The sequence below is a fragment of the Gorilla gorilla genome, chromosome 4, assembly GCF_029281585.2.
Source record: "Gorilla gorilla gorilla isolate KB3781 chromosome 4, NHGRI_mGorGor1-v2.1_pri, whole genome shotgun sequence".
Taxonomy (NCBI): Eukaryota; Metazoa; Chordata; class Mammalia; order Primates; family Hominidae; genus Gorilla; species Gorilla gorilla.
The window spans coordinates 123,847,773-123,868,084 of NC_073228.2; the positions used below are offsets into that span (position 1 = coordinate 123,847,773).

Consider the following 20,312-nt stretch of genomic DNA (forward strand, 5'->3'; position numbering starts at 1 on the left):
CTCAGAATGTAAAGTTGACCCATAAATGGGAGTCAGGAGCTGATCCAAGGGAGTATCCAGACAAGCCTAACCATATATAGGAATAGTTATTGCGTCCTTTGAAGTCAGTCCCCATTGCTTACAGAGCTTCCTGTACTAATAGAAGCTCCCTGGGGCATACAGGACTCTTTGTGGTTACTTATCATTAGTTAGACTCAAGGAACTAAAATACTGCTGACCTCCCTAAGATGTGCTACCAAAAATTAAGTCGTAGTCCTAATAAGGAGTTTAGAGGGTGCTTCAAATATTCTAATCATGGAAGCTTCCTCTTTCAACCTCCCTAAAGAAAACTGTTTAGGCAAACTGAAGCACTCACTTTTCTCAGTATTTGAATAAGACTCTTTCTTATTGGATTATGGATGTTAATATCCAGAATTCAAAATGGGAACATCCAGTTTGCTACTTTTCCTGTAGTAATGAATCTGTTTCAAGCAGAGGCCAATGGTCTTCATCTAGGAGTCATGGGAATAGCTCTGATAGTGAGCAATTTCACTGGACTGGACCTGTCTTAGTGGGTCATGGTCCTAACATTCATTCAAATGTGGGAGAGTTGTGTTGGATCTCCAGCAAGCTCCAGACCAGCAGGATGGGCCCTTTGGTGCAGTTCCTCTCTTCTCACAGGTTTTGATCTTCTTGGACTATCTTTTTTCTACTTCAGTCACCAGAAGTGGTAAATTTATTTTTTACCAGCTCATTAACTTCTGACTCCTTAGCAAGATAAAATACAGTCACACTTGAAATAAACACATTTTTATTGTCAGCAATTGTTGACAAATACAAGCTTATGCTTGTTTTCTTAAAACAATATATTCAATGCTAAAATCAACTTGACAACTGAAAACTCCCATCTCTTCTTTCCCTAAGGCAAGATATTTGCAAACAAACATTTGTTACATAAATGTACTTGACAACTAGCAACTCCCATTTCCTCTGTTCTGAAAGCAGAGCACAATAATCACAACAAAAGTTGTAAAGAAAATCCCCATACATTCATTTGAGGTCTAAGCATTGCCTTGCATGCTAGAGGCAGATTGGATCAGCAGAACAAGGGAAGAAGGAAATGGGTGCAAAGGACTGGGGTTTTTCTGTTCTTTGAATTATTACAAAAATTCTTGACAACCCGGAATTATGCTTTGATCATTTATTTTTCTGTGTAGTTCTTTCCTTGTAACATTAATGATCTTTGCTGCTGCCTGTGTCTCTTACCTTTTTAATGTGATATCTTAATATTTAATGTTGAGATAGGCTTTTGGAGAGATGGTTCCAAGCTTCAGCTATAAAATTATCATTCAAAGTATAGTGAATCATGTGGTTAAATCCCAAGGCATTAAATAGAAAATGGATTAATGATATAAAAGAAACCAAAAGATGAAAAACCTGACCAATGGCTTTTATTGACAATAAATATGAATGATTTCCTTTATTTTATTCTTTACTTAAAAAGATCATAATTATTTAAAATAGACATATATATTTAAGATAGATATATTTATGAACCTAATAATTTAAGATAGATATACAGACTTATATTGTATAGTGAAGTACAAGTAAAAAACTCATGTAGTCCAAATCTGGGACTTCTAAAATGTGTTAAAATATTGGTTCCTCTTTTGCAGGGTTTTGTGCTATTATCACCAGAGCCAGCAATTCAACCTAAATTCTGAGTGTAATGGAAGCCGTTAATCACTATCAAGTTCATCATTTTTTTTTCATGGCAAGTAATATTCATATCAGTGATTGCTATTCCACTAAGAAATTCTAAATGTTTCATAAAAATGAAACACCACATAATAAGAAACTAAATCATATGAAACAAAATTTTGACTTTTGAATGTATAATCACTCAAGGCCAATGGATGATAATTTCTCTTTATGATTCTACAGGTAGCTCATTTATTTCTTTTCTCATATATTTGACTTATTATAGGGCCCTGCAGCCCTTTCTGAGCATCATTAACTATATTTGTCGCATCATTAATCTAAAAATTAAAAGCTATTTAATACTTTTGTTTCATCTGCTTAACTAATTACACAGAAATAAACCACATTTTTCTATTACTTTTCTCAGTGCCTTCTGCATTTATATAGCCTTAATGCATTGTGCATATGTATAGGTCTTTCTCTTAACCCAAACCCCTGCTGTTGTTCTTTCTGCACCCATGTTAATGACTCATGATCACTATGACCTCACTAATCTTTTACATCTTCTACTCTAATGACCTTGATCAATTCATTCACTATATAGAGCTTGTTGTCATTTGGCTTTGACTTACCAAACTTCAAAGTTTCATCCCTGACTACTCTTCTATTCTCATTTTTTTTCCTCTTCTTCCTTAAGTGCATGATGACATCATTCCCTCCACCTCTCTGAATATTTTCAAGATGTTTCTTTCTATCATTGCTTGCTCCTCTCTATATATTCCGAACCCAGTGGGCAGATACTGTACAGTTATGCTCATTAATCATAAAAATCACAAACATATAGTTTCAGCTTAAACATCTCTCCTGGGCCACAAACATATTTTTCCAGCATGTTTTCTCAAATACACTTCCAAATAAAAATCCTTAATACATCTTCCCCATCTTGTGTTCTTTATTCTACTTAAAGCCATTCAGAATACAAATCTTGTCATCTCTATTTATCTCCTTTCTCATAATTTTATTCAATCATCAAGACTTGCTATCTCACTTTCTATGACTATATCAAGCTTATATCCTTATTAAAAAAAAATCCTACAGCATTGCCTAGTTAAGTACCTCACAATCTCTCACCTGAAAAATTGCAACAGCTTTTTAGAATAGTCTCCTTTTTTCCCTTTTCTCCCTACTCTAGTGAATCTCTCCAGTCCGATTTTATCCTTTCTGTGTTTAAAATCCTTTATTAATTCCATACTGCATGCAGAATGTTGTCTAAACTTTGACTCTAACATTAAAGCACATTGACTATAAATCCCACTCCATTTTCCAGAGTTTTTCTCTCAATTTTTCTACTCCTGAAGTTTACATTCTAGTCAAACCAAACTACTTTTCCCTTTTTCTGTCTTTCATTAAAATAAATTATCATGATAGTATAACTTTGAAAAGCTTTGGAGTTTTATTTTATCTTATTTTAGATTCAGGGAGTACATGTGCAGTTTTGCCACGTGGGTATATTGTGTGACGCTGAGGTTTGAACTTCTAATGATTCCCTTACGCAAGTAGTGAACATAATATCTGATAGGTAGTTTTCCAAGCCTTGGCCCCCACCTTCTTTTCCCCTGAAATGCTTTTCACCTCTTACATAAATTCTGTGATTTTGACTGTGCTTTGTTTGCCAATTTTTTTTCTTATGCTGGAATATCCTTCTCCATTCATCATCACTTAACAAAAAATTCTTACCACCTTGTTAAACTCCATTGATATTCTACCTTTTCATAGTGCTTTACTCAGTGCTTCTAGGCAGAAATAAAATCTCCTTCATCTATGTCCCTGAATATTCTACTTACCCTCTGCTCCCCCCGGCCCTTTTCTTAAAAAAAAAGAACAGATGTCACATTTTGCTATATTTTTATGGATCCCAGATTAAACCCAATTGAACAAATATTTATTGTGCATATAATATATGTCAGGCACTGTTTTGGAAGAAGACTATCAGCGAATAATACAAAAATCCCTGCCCTTCTGGGTAGGGAAGACAGACAATGAGTAATACTTATGATAAATAAGTTAATGATATAGTAAGTTAGAAGATGATAAATGTTATGGAAAAGAGGACACATGAGAGCAGGGCAAAGGGAATCAAGTTCTGGGGTGATATTCAGGTTACAGGTTGAATTTGGAATAGAATGGATGGGGTATGCCTCACTGAGGAGATAATTTGAACAAAATCATGAATAAGGTGAGGGGAATAGCCATGTGGAAATCTGGGGAATGACCTTTTAGAGATGGAGGACAAACTGTGCAAAACCCTAGTCTTGAGTACACTTTGCTTATAAAAAGGGGGTAAAACTAGGAGATGAAGCCAGAGAGTTAGCAGGGGTTATATCAGGTATTGTAGGTCACCAGGAACTTTGGCTTTTGCTTTGAATGAAATGGAGAACTGTTGGATGGTTTTGAGCAGAGAGATGATAGTTATTATCTCACTTACTTTTTATAAGAAGTATCCTGGCTGTTGGGTTGAGAATAGACAGTAAGGGAGCAAAGAGGAAAATAGAAATCCATGCTAGGACAGATGTTGAATGGAACTAGAGTGGTAGCAGTGGATGAAGTCAGATATAGTCAGTTTCTGGTTATATTGTGAGGGTAGAGCCAATGGATTTTCTGGTATTTTGAATGTGCGGTGTAAAGGAAAGGTAGAAATTAAAGATCATGCTAAAGATTATGACCTGAGCAACTATAAGTATGGAATTGCCTTTATCAGAAAAAGGAAAAATAGGGGATAGAGCAAGTTTGGAGGGTAAAATTGGCAGTACAGTTTTGGACATGGTAGCTTTAGACAACCAAGTGAAGATGTTAAGAGGATTGCTGAATATACTAGCCTGGAATTCAAGAGGGAGATCTGAGATATATATACATACACACAAATACATACATACATACATACATACATACATACATACATACATTTATGTGTATGCACACACACACATAATTTACAGCCATGAAACTAAGTAAAATCACCAAGAATATGAGTGTTTATAGAGAAGAGACCTTAGGGCTCTTCTACATTAAGAGATCAGTGAGAAGAAAAAGAATCCTTACAGGAAATGGAGAAAAATGATCAGTGATGTTGGGGAAAAACCAAGAGAGAATGGTGTCTTGGATGCAAATGATGTAAGTACATTCAGAAAGAGAAGTTATTCACTCCGTCAAGTGTGGCAGAGAGATGATATTTGATGAAGAGTAGCAATGAGCGCTGGATTTACTAACATGGAGGTCATAGGGAAAATGGGGTAGAGTAGCCATGAGAACAAGAATCATCTCCAAGTCCAATACTATAATGACCGTTGGAAGAAAGGAAAATCTAATGCTTGAAAGACTGGGAAGGGAAAAAGTATTTTGAGAGGACAATCAGATGTTTATTAGAGCCAAGAACTGAGGCAAACATTCAGAAATTTTCAGATAGGGAATTTTGATAATGATGAATGATGAATTTCACAGGGCATAGTGAAAGAGTTTTAGAAGTTAAGAAGGGTATTGAGGAAATAATTAGGGGATCCGATTTGCATTGTTGGAATAAAACAATTGTGACAAGAGTGTGAATTTGGGAGATAGGGAGTGATTGAATTTTGGGATTCCCTGTTGGAAGGTCAAGAGGATTTGACATAATCTTGAGATGTGGTCTCTGTCTCATTATACAGTCTTCCTCTTGACCTTGGATATAGGAGGGAGAAGGCCAACAGGAGCATGATCTCAATTCATTTTGTTGAGGAATGGAGCTTACACCACATGTGGAGGCGCCACCTTAACACTTTTGATTAGACTGGCAGCTCTGGGGAAGCTGAGCATCCCACTGTGCTGGCCCCCTTTAACTCCTGGCGACAGCTGTAAAAGGCCTCGGGGTGTGTGGTCAGAATAAACAGTGACCACCTATGCTGTGTTCAGCCAAGCGTAGCCCACCGATTAGATGATGGGACAGCATGCACTGTTTGCATGCACCTTGAGGTTCCTCTTTGGAGAACACTGATGCCAAGGAAAGAAGGAGTCAGGTAAAATCAGCTAGGTGCCATAGAAAAGCAGGGTGCCAGAAGAATGGGTTATAAATAAAAAAGGAAAAGAACCATGTTCGCTGTGTGAGATCACAGTGCTTGTCAGAAGCTAAATAATACCAGTATCACCTGGGAGGAACAGAATAGAGCACCTGGGAGACACCATTACAGAAATATTTGTGTGGATTCAGGGTGAGGTGGAAGGCTATGCTTCAGCAATCAGGTAAAAGTTAGGAAAATTAGAGTTATTACTGTTAATATGAACTCTATTTATTATCACTACACTAGTGAGGGCTGGATACATTTGGATTACATAGTAATGAAGGCACATGTTTCATGTGCCTGCTGGACTGTAGACTTGAATGGAAAAGGCTATGCCAATATCCTCCACAGCATACAGTTTAACAAATTTGTTGACTTGTCTATATAAACTGGTTATGATAACTTCTACTTCTAATGCTGAGATGTGATGTTGCAGGTGCTTTGTCAGTGTTCTGACATCTCCCATAACAATTTTGAATCAGAAGGGAAGAAGAAAAGAAAACCAAGTTATGTTTATGGGATAAGCAGCTTTACAGGCTAATTCAATTTCTATAAAAAAGAAAGATCCTGGTTAGACAAGAAATTCAAAATAAATGGTTACAGAATATGCTTGTTTCACATCTTAAACAGCGTTTTCCAGTATAATGTGACAGTTATGAACATGAGGTAAATAACGATTGAAGAGTTTTGACTTAAATTTCCACATACCAGAGAAAAATGGTTGATTTCCTTATGAATTTCTTCCTGAGAGGCTCAATACACATTGACCACAGTAAGATGGGGCAAAGAGATTGGAGTAAATTAATAAGGAAATCAAATAAATATGAATGAGAAAGAAGAAAATGCATAAGGTTATGACACTTAAATTAGAAATTTGAAGAAATAAAAAAGAGAGATAATCTAAGGATAGCGAAAAATGGAGCAAGTAGAGACTTTCCCTGTAGGACTTAAATTTTACCTTCTCTAAGGGCCTCCTTTGACCATTTTATCTAAACATGTCCCCATTTTATTTTCTAGTGGCTCAGACTATAGCTTTGCACCTTATGTTTGTTTACTTGTTTGTGGTCTATCTCCTTCACTAAATGGAAAGTTTTATCAGGGCAGAAGCCACAGTGTATTTTATCATTGTGTCCTTTACACAATGCCTAGTACATAGTAGGCACAAATAATGGTTGGAATAAATAAAGAAAGAAAGAAACGAAAGAAAGGATAGAAAGAATATATATTTCAATTTCATGATTTTTCATATTGGCAGTGAATCAGTAACAAAGATAATTCTCAAAGGTAATTTGCTCAAATACTGTTATGACTCTGTGCCAGGAATAAACACCAATAGTCTTGGCATAACCTGAGAATTTCTGATAGGCTTTTAGGGAGAAATTCACACTTATTTATAGCACCTGGGTATGGGAGATGATCTGAGACCCTGTTGGGTATATCAGACAGAGATATAACCCTGGGTTACATAAATAACCTTAATGATAGCGTCCTGGTGACACAAAAAGCTCTGTAGTGTAGGTAATAAGGTAGAAAATAAATTTTATTTAAAATAGATAATTGGTAAATTATACTAGTCTAAATTCTCCCAAGCACCCCCAAAAGTCACAACTTCTAGATAAGTGAGTTTGCAAAAGTCACTCTTGTATAATCTGTTATTGCTTTAACATGGCATGATTGTTTTAATTATGGGATTGCATGTTTCATGGGTCATTGTCATCCTCACCATGAACTATGAAAGCCTGTATGCTACATATCTGCATCCGAGGGAGGTGAACAGTGTGTGGGAAGTAAGGTGTCAGATCAGGTCTTTTTCGTTCTTCAGTTGCTCTAGTAGTTTAAACAGGTGAGAATGCACAGGGCTCAGCCACGAGCTCTACACGTTGTACGTGTCTCCTCATGTTGTATCACCATCCTCCCCTTCCTTTGGATTTGTGTTTCTGCTCTGCAATTTAAGAGAAGCAAATATCCTAGACTCTGCATTCAGTGACCTTGATTGAAAACTCAGCTAGGGTGACTATAAGCTGCTGCTTGCTGGTTTATAACTCTTCTTTTGGCATACTTAGCAATGATTCCCTTGTTTAGTCTCAAGAGTGTTCTGCACTAGAGTATAAATTAGCCCTAATAAGAAGTTGTTCCTCAAGATATTGTTCTGGTTTCCAAAATCTGGAACAGAATCACCAACTAAATACCACCAGAATTTAATTCTGGTAGGCCCTGACAAAGTATGCAAAAAGGACCCAGGAATATCAAGGCAGGTCACCAGCAATCATTTCTGGTAAAGCTTTTTAAGCAGATTTCTAAATATTCATGACAGAGGATTGCTCTGACTGCTCTTACGTACCAGAGAGGGTGGAAGCCAAGACTTATGGGTAATACAAGTGGACAATTACTAGGAGGGGTTAGAGGTTTCTTGACACTCTTGGAGATAACTCTTCATAATCTCCACATTTGTAAATATAATCATGCCATATATATCTCTCTAATAAAAAAAAGGGAATGTTCAAGTAGTTTTTGAAGTTTAATATTAGATTTCTGCTAGCAAAACCCACCTTACAGTGTCTTAGATTTCTTCATTTTTATAATATTAACCTTTAACCTCCTTAAATATACAAGATGAAAGCAGGGCTGATGAGTGACAGGGCAGTTGCTCTGGAGCACATGGGACACATGTGAGTGTTTGAGAAGACATTTCCCTCCAACAGATACGGGGCACTGGTTCTGGGCCACACCCATCATCTTCAATTAGTTTTCTCAGACTGAAAAAAAACAATTCTGCAGAAATGTGATTATTACATTCTACTTTTCCAGTCAACTTCATATTATATGCAACACAAGTATTTCTTTTTTCTTTCTCATTACCTGTGTTAATGGTTAGTTTGCCTATGTTTGCCTCATGAAAAGAATTTGTATAGGCACCTGGCTTTCTAAGATTCACATTTTTTACTAAAGGCACATGTGACCTGTGTATATTTTCACATTATAAATTCGTCAGATTTTACCTTTCATCAAAATTTTCGTTCTTGATGAGTAAGTAGGGCACTGGTGGAATAATTTTATGAATCGTTTTCATTTGTTTGTTTTCAGCTGAAACAAATACAGATAGTAAGCTTCAAAGGAGCAAGAATCATGCCTATTTTGTTCTGTATTTAGACTTAGCACCCATTACAATACCTTGCACATGATGGGTGCACAGTTAATATTTATTCAATGAATCAAGTGTCTGGTGGTTCTAAAAATCAGATCTAAGCCATAGTCATTTCCTGGACTGCAGCCTTTGATACTTCACATTTTTTAACTTTTATTTTTTAAATAAGAGTGATATTTCCTTAAACCATTTTACAAGAGTTACTTTCTTTCTTTTCTCATTTTTAAAAATTATACTTTAAGTTCTGGGTTACATGTGCAGAATGTGCAGTTTTGTTACACAGGTATACATGTGCCATGGTGGTTTGCTGCACTCACCAACCCGTCACCTACATTAGATATTTCTCCTAATGTTATCCCTTCCCTAGCCCCCTACCCCCTGCAGGCCCCGGTGTGTGATGTCCCGCTCCCTGTGTCCATGTGTTCTCATTGTTCACCTCCCACTAATGAGTGAGAACATGCAGTATTTGGTTTTCTGATCTTGTGATAGTTTGCTGAGAATGATGGTTTCCAGCATCGTCCATGTCCCTGCAAAGGATGTGAACTCATCCTTCTTTATGGCTGCATAGTATTCCATGGTGTATATGTGACACATTTTCTTAATCCAGTCTATCACTGATGGACATTTGGGTTGGTTCCAAGTCGTTGCTGTTGTGAATAGTGCTGCAATAAACATACGTGTGCATGTGTCTGTATCGTAGAATGATTTATAATCCTTTGGGTATTTGCCCAGTAATGGGATTGCTAGGTCAAATGATATTTCTAGTTCTAGATCCTTGAGGAATTGCCACACTGTCTTCCACAATGGTTGAACTAATTTACACTCCCACCAACAGTGTAAAAGTGTTCCTATTTCTCCACAACCTCTCCCACATCTGTTGTTTCCTGACTTTTTAATGATCTCCATTCTAAATGGCGTGAGATGGTATCTCATTGTGGTTTTGATTTGCATTTCTCTAATGCCCAGTGATGATGAGCATTTTTTCATATGTCTCTTGGCTGCATAACTGTCTTCTTTTGAGAAGTGTCTGTTCATATCCTTTGCTTATTTTTTGATGGGGTTGTTTGCTTTATTCTTGTAAATTTGTTTAAGTTCTTTGTAGATTCTTGATATTAGCCCTTTGTCAGATGGAGAGATTGCAAAAATTTTCCCCCATTCTGTAGGTTGCCTCTTCACTCTGATGACAGTTTCTTTTACTGTGCAAAAGTGCTTTAGTTCAATTAGAGCCCATTTGTCAATTTTGGCTTTTGTTGCCATTGCTTTTGGTGTTTTAGACATGAAGCCTTTGCCCATGCCTATGTCCTGAATGGTATTGCCCAGGTTTTCTTCTAGAATTTTTATGGTCCTAGGTCTTAAGTTTAAGTCTTTGATCCATCTTGAGTTGATTTTTGTATAAAATGTAAGGAAGGGGTCCAGTTTCAGTTTTCTGCATATGGCTAACCAGTTTTCCCAACACCATTTATTAAATAGGGAATCTTTTCCCCATTGCTTGTGTGTGTCAGGTTTGTCAAAGATCAGATGTTGGTAGATGTGTGGTGTTATTTCTGAGGCCTCTGTTCTGTTCCCTTGGTCTATATACCTGTTTTGGTACCAGTACCATGCTGTTTTGGTTACTGTAGCCTTGTAGTATAGTCTGAAAACAGGTAGTGTGATGCCTCCAACTTTGTTCTTCTTGCCCAGGATTATCTTGGCTATGCAGGCTCTTTTTTGGTTCCATATAAAGTTTAAAGTAGTTTTTTCTAATTCTGTGAAGAAACTGAGTGGTAGCTTGATGGGAATAGCATTGAATCTATAAATTACTTTGGGCAGTAAGGCCATTTTCATGATATTGATTCTTCATATCCATGTATTGGGGGGACCAGCCCCCAATATTTCAACGTAGGTTCTTTTCTATTTTCCCTAAATGTTGGCTGGTCTGAGAAATAAAGAGAAAGAGTACAAAGAGATAAATTTTACAGCTGGGTCTCTGGGGGTGACATCACATGTCGGCAGGTTCCGTGATGCCCACCTGAGCCACAAAACCAGCAAGTTTTATTAGGGATTTCAAAAGGGGAGGGGTGTAAGAATAGGGAGTGGGTCACAGAGATCACATGCTTCGTAGGGCAATAAAAGATCTCAAGGCAAGGGGGCAGAGCAAGATCACAAGGCGAAGGTGAAATTAGAATTACAGATGAAGGTCCATGTCCTGCTGGGCACACATTGTCATTGATCAACATCTTAACAGGAAACAGGGTTGGAGAGCAGACAACCGGTCTGACTAGAATTCGCCAGGCTGGAATTTCCTAATCCTAGCAAGCCTGAGGGCGCTGCAGGAGACCAGGGTGTATTTCATCCCTTATCTTCAACCGCATAAGACAGACACTCCCAGAGCGGCCATTTTAGATACCTCCCCCTGGGAATGCATTCCCTTCCCAGGGCTATTCCTTGCTGAGAAAAGAATTCAGTGATATTTCTTCTGTTTGCTTTCTGTAAGAAAAGAAATATGACTCTGTTCTGCCTGGCCCTGCAGGCAGTCGGACCTTGTGGTTATCTCCCTTGTTCCCTGAAAATCACTGTTATCCTACTCCTTTTTTAGGATGCCCAGATTTCATATTGTTCAAACACACGTTTTACAAACAATTTGTACAGATAACGCAATCATCACAGGGTCTTGAGGCAACATACATCCTCAGCTTATGAAGATGACAGGATTAAAGGATTAAAGTAAAGACAGGCATAGGAAATTATAAAAGTATTAATTTGGGGAACTAATAAATGTCCATGAAATCTTCACAGTTTATGTTCTTCTGCTGTGGCTCCAGCCAGTCCCTCCGTTTGGGCTCCCTGACTGCCTGCAACACCATGAGCATGGAATGTTTTTCCATTTGTTTGTGTCCTCTCTTATTTCCTTGAGCAGTAGTTTGTAGTTCTCCTTGAAGAGGTCCTTCACATCCCTTGCAAGTTGTATTTCTAGGTATTTTATTCTCTTAGTAGCAATCGTGAATGGGAGTTCACTCATGATTTGGCTCTCTGCTTGTCTGTTATTAGTGTATAAGAATGCTTGTGATTTTTCCACACTGATTTTGTATCCTGCAACTTTGCTGAAGTTGCTTATCAGATAAAGGAGATTTGGGTCTGAGACGATGGGGTTTTCTAAATATACAATCATGTCATCTGCAAACAGAGACAATTTGACTAACTTTCTTCCTATTTGAATATCCTGTATTGCTTTCTCTTGCCTGATTGCCCTAGCCAGAACTTCCAATCCTATGTTGAATAGGAGTGGTGAAAGAGGGCATCCTTGTCTTGTGCCAGTTTTCAAAGGGAATGCTTCCTGTTTTTGCCCATTCAGTATGATATTGGCTGTATGTTTGTCATAAATAGCTCTTATTATTTTGAGATACATGATACATTGCATTGATACCTAGTTTATTGAGAGTTTTTAGCATAAAGTGCTGTTGAATTTTGTTGAAGGCCTTTTCTGCATCTATTGAGATAATCATGTGGTTTTTGTCATTGGATCTCCTGATATGATGGATTACATTTATTGACTTGCGTATGTTGCACCAGGCTTGCATCCCAGGGATGAAGCCAACTTGATTGTGGTGGATAAGCTTTTTGATGTGCTGCTGGATTCAGTTTGCCAGTATTTTATTGAGGATTTTCACATAGATGTTCATCAGGGATATTGGACTAAAATTCTCTTTTTTTAAATGTCTCTGCCAGGCTTTGGCATCAGGAGGATGCCGGCCTCATAAAATGAGTTAGGGAGGATTCCCTCTTTTTCTATTGATCGAAATAGTTTCAGAAGGAATGGTTCCAGCTCCTCTTTGTACCTCTGGTAGAATTCGGCTATGAATCCATCTGGTCCTGGACTTTTTTTGATTGGTAGGCTATTAATTATTGCCTCAATTTCAGAGCTTGTTATTGGACTATTCAGAGATTCAACTTCTTCCTGGTTTAGTCTTGGGAGGGTGTATGTGTCCAGGTTGTATCCATTTCTTCTAGATTTTCTAGTTTACTTGCTTATAGTATTTTCTGATGGTAGTTTGTATTTCTGTGGGATCAGTGGTGATATCCCCTTTATCATTTTTTATTGCATTAATTTGATTCGTCTCTCTTTCCTTCTTTATTAGTCTTGCTAGCAGTCTATCAATTTTGTTGATCTTTTCAAAAAACCAGCTCCTGGATTCATTGATTTTTTGGAGGGTTTTTTGTGTCTCTATCTCCTTCAGTTTTGCTCTGATCTTAGTTATTTCTTGTCTTCTGCTAGCTTTTGAATTTGTTTGCTCTTGTTTCTCTAGTTCTTTTAATTGTGATGTTAAGGCGTCGATTTTAGATCTCTCCTGCTTTCTCTTGTGTGCATTTAGTGTTATAATTTCCCTCTACACACTGCTTTAAATGAGTCACAGAGATTCTGGTATGTTGTGTCTTTGTTCTCATTGGTTTCAAAGAACATCTTTACTTCTGCCTTCATTTTATTATTTACTCAGTAGTCATTCAGGAGCCTGTTGTTCAGTTTCCACGTAGTTATATGGTTTTGAGTGGGTTTCTTAATCCTGAGTTCTAATTTAATTGCACTGTGGTCTGAGAGACAGTTTGCTGTGATTTCTGTTCTTTTGTATTTGCTGAGCAGTGTTTTATTTCCAATTACGTGGTCAGTTTTAGAATAAGTGCAATGTGGTGCTGAGAAGAATGTATATTCTGTTGATTTGGGGTGGAGAGTTCTGTAGATGTCTGTTAGGTCCACTTGGTCCAGAGCTGAGTTCAATTCCTGGATATCCTTGTTAACCTTCTGTCTTGCTGATCTGTCTAAAATTGAGAGTGGGTTGTTAAAGTCTCCCATTATTATTGTGTGGGAGTCTAAGTCTGTTTGTAGGTCTCCAAGGACTTGCTGTATGAATCTGGGTGCTCCTGTATTGGGTGCATATATATTTAGGATAGTTAGCTCTTCTTGTCAAATTGATCCCTTTACCATTATGTAATGGCCTTCTTTGTCTCTTTTGATCTTTGTTGGTTTAAAGTCTGTTTTACCAGAGACCAGGATTGCTACCCCTGGTTTTTTTTTTTTTTTTTTTTTTTTGCTTTCCATTTGCTTGGTAAATCTTCCTCCATCCCTTTATTTTGAGCGTATGTCTGTCTTTGCACATGAGATGGGTCTCCTGAATATAGCACACTGATGGGTCTTGACTCTTTATCCATTTTACCAGTCTGTGTCTTTTAACTGTGGCATTTAGCACATTTACATTTAAGGTTAATATTGTTATGTGTGAATTTGATCTTGTTATTATGATGCTAGCTGGTTATTTCACCTGTTAATTGATGCAGTTTCTTCATAGCATTGATGGTGTTTACAATTTGGCATGTTTTTGCAGTGGCTGGTACCAGTTGTTCCTTTCCATGTTTGGTACATCCTTCAGGAGCCCTTGTAAGACAGGCCTGGTGGTGACAAAATCTCTCAGCATTTGCTTGTCTGTAAACGATTTTATTACTCCTTCCCTTATGAAGCTAGTTTGGCAGGATATGAGATTCTGGGTTGAAAATTGTTTTCTTTAAGAATGTTGAATATTGGCCCCCACTCTCTTCTGGATTTCAGGTTTCTCCTGAGACATCTGCTGTCAGTCTGTTGGGCTTCGCTTTGTGGGTAACCCAACCTTTCTCTCTGGCTGCCCTTAACATTTTTTCCTTCATTTCAACCTTGGTGAATCTGACAATTATATGTCTTGGGGTTGCTCTCCTTGAGGAGTATCTTTGTGGTGTTCTCTGTGTTTCCTGAAGTTGAATGTTGGCCTGCCTTGCTAAGTTGGAGAAGTTCTCCTGTATAATATCCTGAAGAGTGTTTACTAACTTGGTTCCATTCTCCCCGTCACTTTCAGGTACACCAATCAAACATAGATTTGGTCTTTTCACATTGGAGGCTTTGTTTGTTTCTTTTCACTCTTTTTTTATACAATCTTGTCTTCTCGCTTTATTTCATTAATTTGATCTTCAATTACTGATATCCTTTCTTCCGCTTGATTGAATTGGCTATTGAAGCTTGTATGTGCTTCACAAAGTTCTTGTACTGTGTTTTTCAGCTTCATCAGGTCATTTAAGCTCTTCTCTACACTGGTTATTCTAGTTAGCCATTCATCTAACCTTTTATCAAGGTTTTTAGCTTCCTCGCTATGGGTTAGAACATGCTCCTTTAGCTCGGAGAAGTTTGTTATTACTGACCTTCTGTAGCCTACTTCTGTCAACTTGTCAAACTCATTCACCATCCAGTTTTGTTCCCTTGCTGGTGAAGAGTTGTATTCCTTTGGAGGAGAAGAGGCATTCTGGTTTTTGGCATTTTCAGCCTTTCTGCTCTGGTTTCTCCCCGTCTTTGTGGTTTTATCTACCTTTGGTCTTTGATGTTGGTGACCTATGGATGGTGTTTTTGTGTGGATGTCCTTTTTGTTGATGTTGATGCTATTCCTTTCTGTTTGTTAGTTTTCTTTCTAACAGGCCTTTCAGCTGCAGGTCTGTTGGAGTTTGCTGGAGGTCCACTCCAGACCCTGTTTGCCTGGGTATCACCAGTGGAGGCTGCAGAACAGCAAATATTGCTGCCTGATCCTTCATCTGGAAGCTTAGTCCCAGAGGGGCACCTGACTGTGTGAGGTGTCTGTTGGCCCCTACTGGGAGGTGTCTCCCAGTCAGGCTACGTGGGGGTCAGGGACCCACTTGAGGAGGCAGTCTATCCGTTATCAGAGCTTGAATGCTGTGCTGGGAGGACCACTGCTCTCTTCAGAGCTGTCAGGCGGGGACGTTTAAGTCTGGAGAAGCTTTCTACTGCCTTTTTTTCAGCTATGCCCTGCCCCAAGAGGTGGAAACTAGAGAGGCAGTAGGCCTTGCTGAGCTGTGGTGGGCCCCACCCAGTTTGAGCTTCCCTGCCCCTCTGTTTATGCTGTGAGTATAGAACTGCCTACTCAAGCCTGAGCAATGGTGTATGCCCCTCCCCCCACCACACTCCAGCATCCCAGGTGAATCTCAGACTGCTGCTTTAGCAGCAAGCAAGGCTCCATGGGCATGGGACCTGCTGAGCCAGGCACGAGAGATGTTCTGCTGGTCTGCCAGTTGCTAGGACTGTGGGAAAAGCTCAGTATTTGGGCAGAGTGTAGAATTTCTCCAGGTACAGTTACTCACGGCTTCCCTTGGCTAGGAAAGGGAAATCCCGCGACCTCTTGCACTTCCCAGGTGAGGCAATGCCCTGCCCTTCTTTGGCTCTCCCTCTGTGGGCTGCAGCCACTGTCCAACCAGTCCCAATGAGATGAACCAGTTACCTCAGCTGGAAATGCAGAAATCACCAGTCTTCTCCTTTGATCTTGCTGGGAGCTGTACACCAGAGCTGTTCCTATTTGGCTATCTTGGAAGTGACCTCCGACTATCTCACAAGAATTACTTTCTATTCCACCTATGTGTAAAGAAAAATCAAGATCACATGTGGATAAGGATATTGAATAATTTGTTCTCTCATTTGTTAGCTAATGTGATTCAAATTCTCGATTCAGCAAATCGTTACATTCCATAAACCTTCACAATCATTCAGTAGTGAGAATTACTTTCAGGTTCATGAAACTTATGATGTAGGTATTTACTATGAATACTGGCAGAATGCTTCATTAGTGGTTTTTTGGCAGGAGTAGGAGAGTAACAGAAACAAACTGATGCTAATGTTACCTGACAAAATTTAACTTTTGACAATTGCACCAAGATGCAATAGATGCTACACACAAAATGTGCTATATTCAAATTTTTAAAAAAGTAAAGTTAGTTTTTAGACACTTGGACCACCCTCAGGGACCATGACCCATATCAATTGTATAAAAGGCTTAAGAGAAGAAAAAAGAAAAGAATTTTTAAGCTGTTGTCCTGATTCCTGCTTCTCCTTGAGAAAGAGAAGATAAGGGTGGTGCTACCTCGATAGGACAACTCAGAAAACATGAGATGTATCTGCTGGACTAGGTGAGAGGCTGTTGCTATCAGCAGGTGGCAGTGGGGCAGAGAAAAATCACAGGACTGTTCTAGATGTACCCTCACACTTAGGGACAGTTGTGAAAAAAAGCATGCTTCTGTGCACCAAGGGTGGGCCTCACAGAGAAAACAGACCTGGCAGGGCCATTTATAATGCTGTCCAAGAGAACCCCTTGGAGAACTTGAGTATTCCAAGAAGGAGTTTCATGAGGCATGGTTTATCATATTATAGAAATTGTAGCCAGAGGGACTTACCATGAGGTGGAAGGGATTTCTCTGGAAAGTTCACAAAGTTTCTGATGAAGCATCTGAACATCTGTCACTTAGAGGGGCCCATTGAAGATGAAACCTGTACCAGCCATGTAAGACTGCCCTTGACCCCCCTAAGCCCTGCCCCTTTCCTGGATTCAACCCTGGGGAGGTCAGAAGCTGCAGTTAGCAGAGGGGGAGACATGCTAAGAAGAGAAAGAAAGTTGACGAAGCCCTTTTGTTTCTCCCCCTTTGCATTTGTGAGCAACAAACCTTCAGTAGTAGCCTGAGAGAGGAAAGTTGCATTTGGACTATTATCTTGGGCTGGACAATTTTAATTAGATACAAGATGGCCTTTAGATTTTAGTGACTGGAGGTTATTTTAAACTTTAAATGAGAACAGAAAGCTTACAGGGCTTACTAGAGAAAGAATTTTATCTGAAGGCAAGAGAAAAAATTTTCCTTTACTGAATACATTTTAGAAGTATAATAGGAGGCAAGAAAAAATATATTTTGATTATATCCCACAGGCCATGGTAGGTCAATTTTTCTGTTATTATAGTTTAGATTAAAAGGGGAATATACAAATGGTTTCTTATTGGAACTCAATGTCAGGAAACGTAGATGTATTTTACACAGGAAGATTACCAAAAATTGGAAAGCTATTAATACATCATTTACTTTCTCTCAAATCATTTTTTATCTCTCTGCATCTCTGTTTTACTCTCCTTTCTCTGCAGATCAGCTTTCTCTGCTGTTCCATGTGATCACTACAGATAGATATATAGGTCATTTCAGTTCAGGTACCAAAGAAATTGATGAGTGTCTCCAAGTCCCATTCTAAATTTCTGTTAGGAGAGAATCTTCTGGGTCCATCTTGACTTATATGTCTACATCTTGTGGGTACAAGGGTGTGTGATTCCGACATGACTGTAGGGATCTACTATTGTGAGTGAGCAACAGGTTCTCTGAAAATGGGGCAGTTGCTGGTCAGAAATTCCACCTTTGTTTACTGCAAAAACATAATAATAAAAAGTCCACAGGAAGAATTCTGAGAGTTCAGATGTTGGCACTTTATTGGGATGTGAGTGTATTGGGTTTTGCAGATTAAAATATCTTAAGCAATATCAGCGGTTGATATACCTATGATATTTTGCTTATGTATTATATATTATTTTCTGCTAATTAAACATCTTAATAAAATTTCCTGGGAAGTGTGCATATTTCAGATATGTCTTGGATTTCTGGGAAAGGAGAACACACCAGCTAGTAATTATCTGAGAAAATTCACATGTATGTGCTTGAATTGATGCATACCCTTTTTTTTTGTTGTTTGTTTTAATGACATGGTCTTGCTCTGTCACATGGACTGCGTGTAGTACTGCGACCATAGCTCACTATAGCCATAAATTCCTGGGCTTAAGACATCATCCTGTCTCAGCATATTTTAAACAAATTTTGGTAGAGATAGGGTCTTGGGATGTTGCTGAGGCTGGTCTTGAACTCCTGGGCTTAAGCAATCCTGCTGCCTTGGCTCCCAAAGCTCTGTGATTACAAGTGTGAGCCACTGCACTTGCTGTTGAGAATAATCTTGGTCAATTTGACCCTCTTACTGCATTTTGTGAATGTAATCTTCTGCTCCTAGTTGTAAATATTTTAAGCTGAGGAGAGTTAGATTTGAGATTTCAGGAGGGCCAACATGGCTAGGGTTCTCATGGAAAAGTACTGAAAGGAGAGAGCTACAGAGAGATAGAGAGAGAGCTACCAAGAGAGAAAGAGAGAGACAGAGAGAGAGAGAGAGAGAAGAGGGGAGAGAGAGAGAGAGAGAGAGAGAGAGAGAGAGAGAGAGAGAAAGACAGAGAGAGAGATTGATCTAGACATCTGACAGAGTTCCCAGAGTTGGCTGACTACTCAAGGTTGGGAAAAGAACCACCCAAAAAGAGCAATCAGAACAAATTCCTGAGCACACACAGGGAAAGATGTTGTTGATATTCTCACCAGACAGATGGGGGTGGGGTAGGGTGCTCAGAAGGGTATTTTTTGCCTCATTAGTAAGGCAAAATTTGCTCTAGATGAAGACTGCTTTGGTTTCTCCTAACAAAGCTTAGAAAAAATCCTTACAAAGATCAAACTATTTCAAAGTAACATAATTGTTTCTCAGAATAGAGATTAGGATTATTTTTAAATGCAAGAATAGCCAGTTCCCAATAAGTTAAAATCCACAACTCCATTTTGCCACTCATTGTGTTGCATCCCCCTTGCTTCTAAAGTATTGCATTCTAACCTTTATTATTTCAGGATTGCAAAATCTCTACTGCTAGACCAAACTGTACAGCATCTCCAACAATTATCTATGTCTTAGAAAAAACAGCCACCAATACATTTCTCACTGTTTCTGGCACTTATTTCACAAACACATTCCTCATTGCTTCAGTAAACAAAGAGTTGTCTCATAAGCCCATCTCTGAAAAACAGTAGAGTAGTGGTTTTTGTTTGTTTGTTTGTTTTAAATTTTGCCTTATCTTACAATGTTGACCCTAGCACTTTAACTTTTTTGACCATCTTGCTGTTTTCTTTCCTTTTTTGTTGAGATGGAGTCTTGCTCTGTTGCCCAGGTTGGAGTGCAGTGGCGTGGTCTCAGCTCACTGCAACCTCTGCCTACCAGGTTCAAGCAATTCTCCTGCCTCAGACTCCCAAATAGCTAGGACTATAGGAGCATGCCACAATGCCTGGCTAACTTTTGTATTTTTAGTAAAGTCAGGTTCATATTGGTCAGGCTGGTCTGGAACCCCTGACCTCAGGTGATCCACCCGCCTCGGCCTCCCAAAGTGGCGTGAGCCACTACGTTCAGCCGTGCCTTTCTACTGTCTCAGATTTTCTGACATTTCTGGCTTTCTTAGTGTAGATAATTTCTTTTTCCGGGCTTCCGAAAGCCATGCTAGCAGTGTGTTAGCACCCATCTTCCAGGGTTCTTGCCAAATTATTAATTCCTGTGTCACTGGACAGTGCCCCCTTATTGATAAAACCTCCCTTACCCAAGTTTATGTGCTATACTCCTGATCTAGCGCCCTAGGGATGTTGTCCTGCACACGCTCCTCTGGTTCTTGCTGAATCTTGGTCCCTGGGCCCTGCAGCTCCTCCTGTGTTTCTCTTCTCTTAGCAAGCCCAGTGCATCCTTG

The 20,312-nt window shown here is 38.9% G+C and overlaps 1 long non-coding RNA gene across 1 annotated transcript in view; it reads left to right on the forward strand.

The window, feature by feature from the left end:
- Window positions 1–6,321, forward strand: part of LOC129533622 (uncharacterized) — a 148,426-nt gene extending 142,105 nt beyond the window's left edge. Inside the window, exon 3 of the long non-coding RNA XR_008679893.2 lies at window positions 1,656–6,321. This is a non-coding gene — a long non-coding RNA (uncharacterized lncRNA). The remainder of the gene's footprint in view (window positions 1–1,655) is intronic.
- Window positions 6,322–20,312: the final 13,991 nt, after the last annotated feature.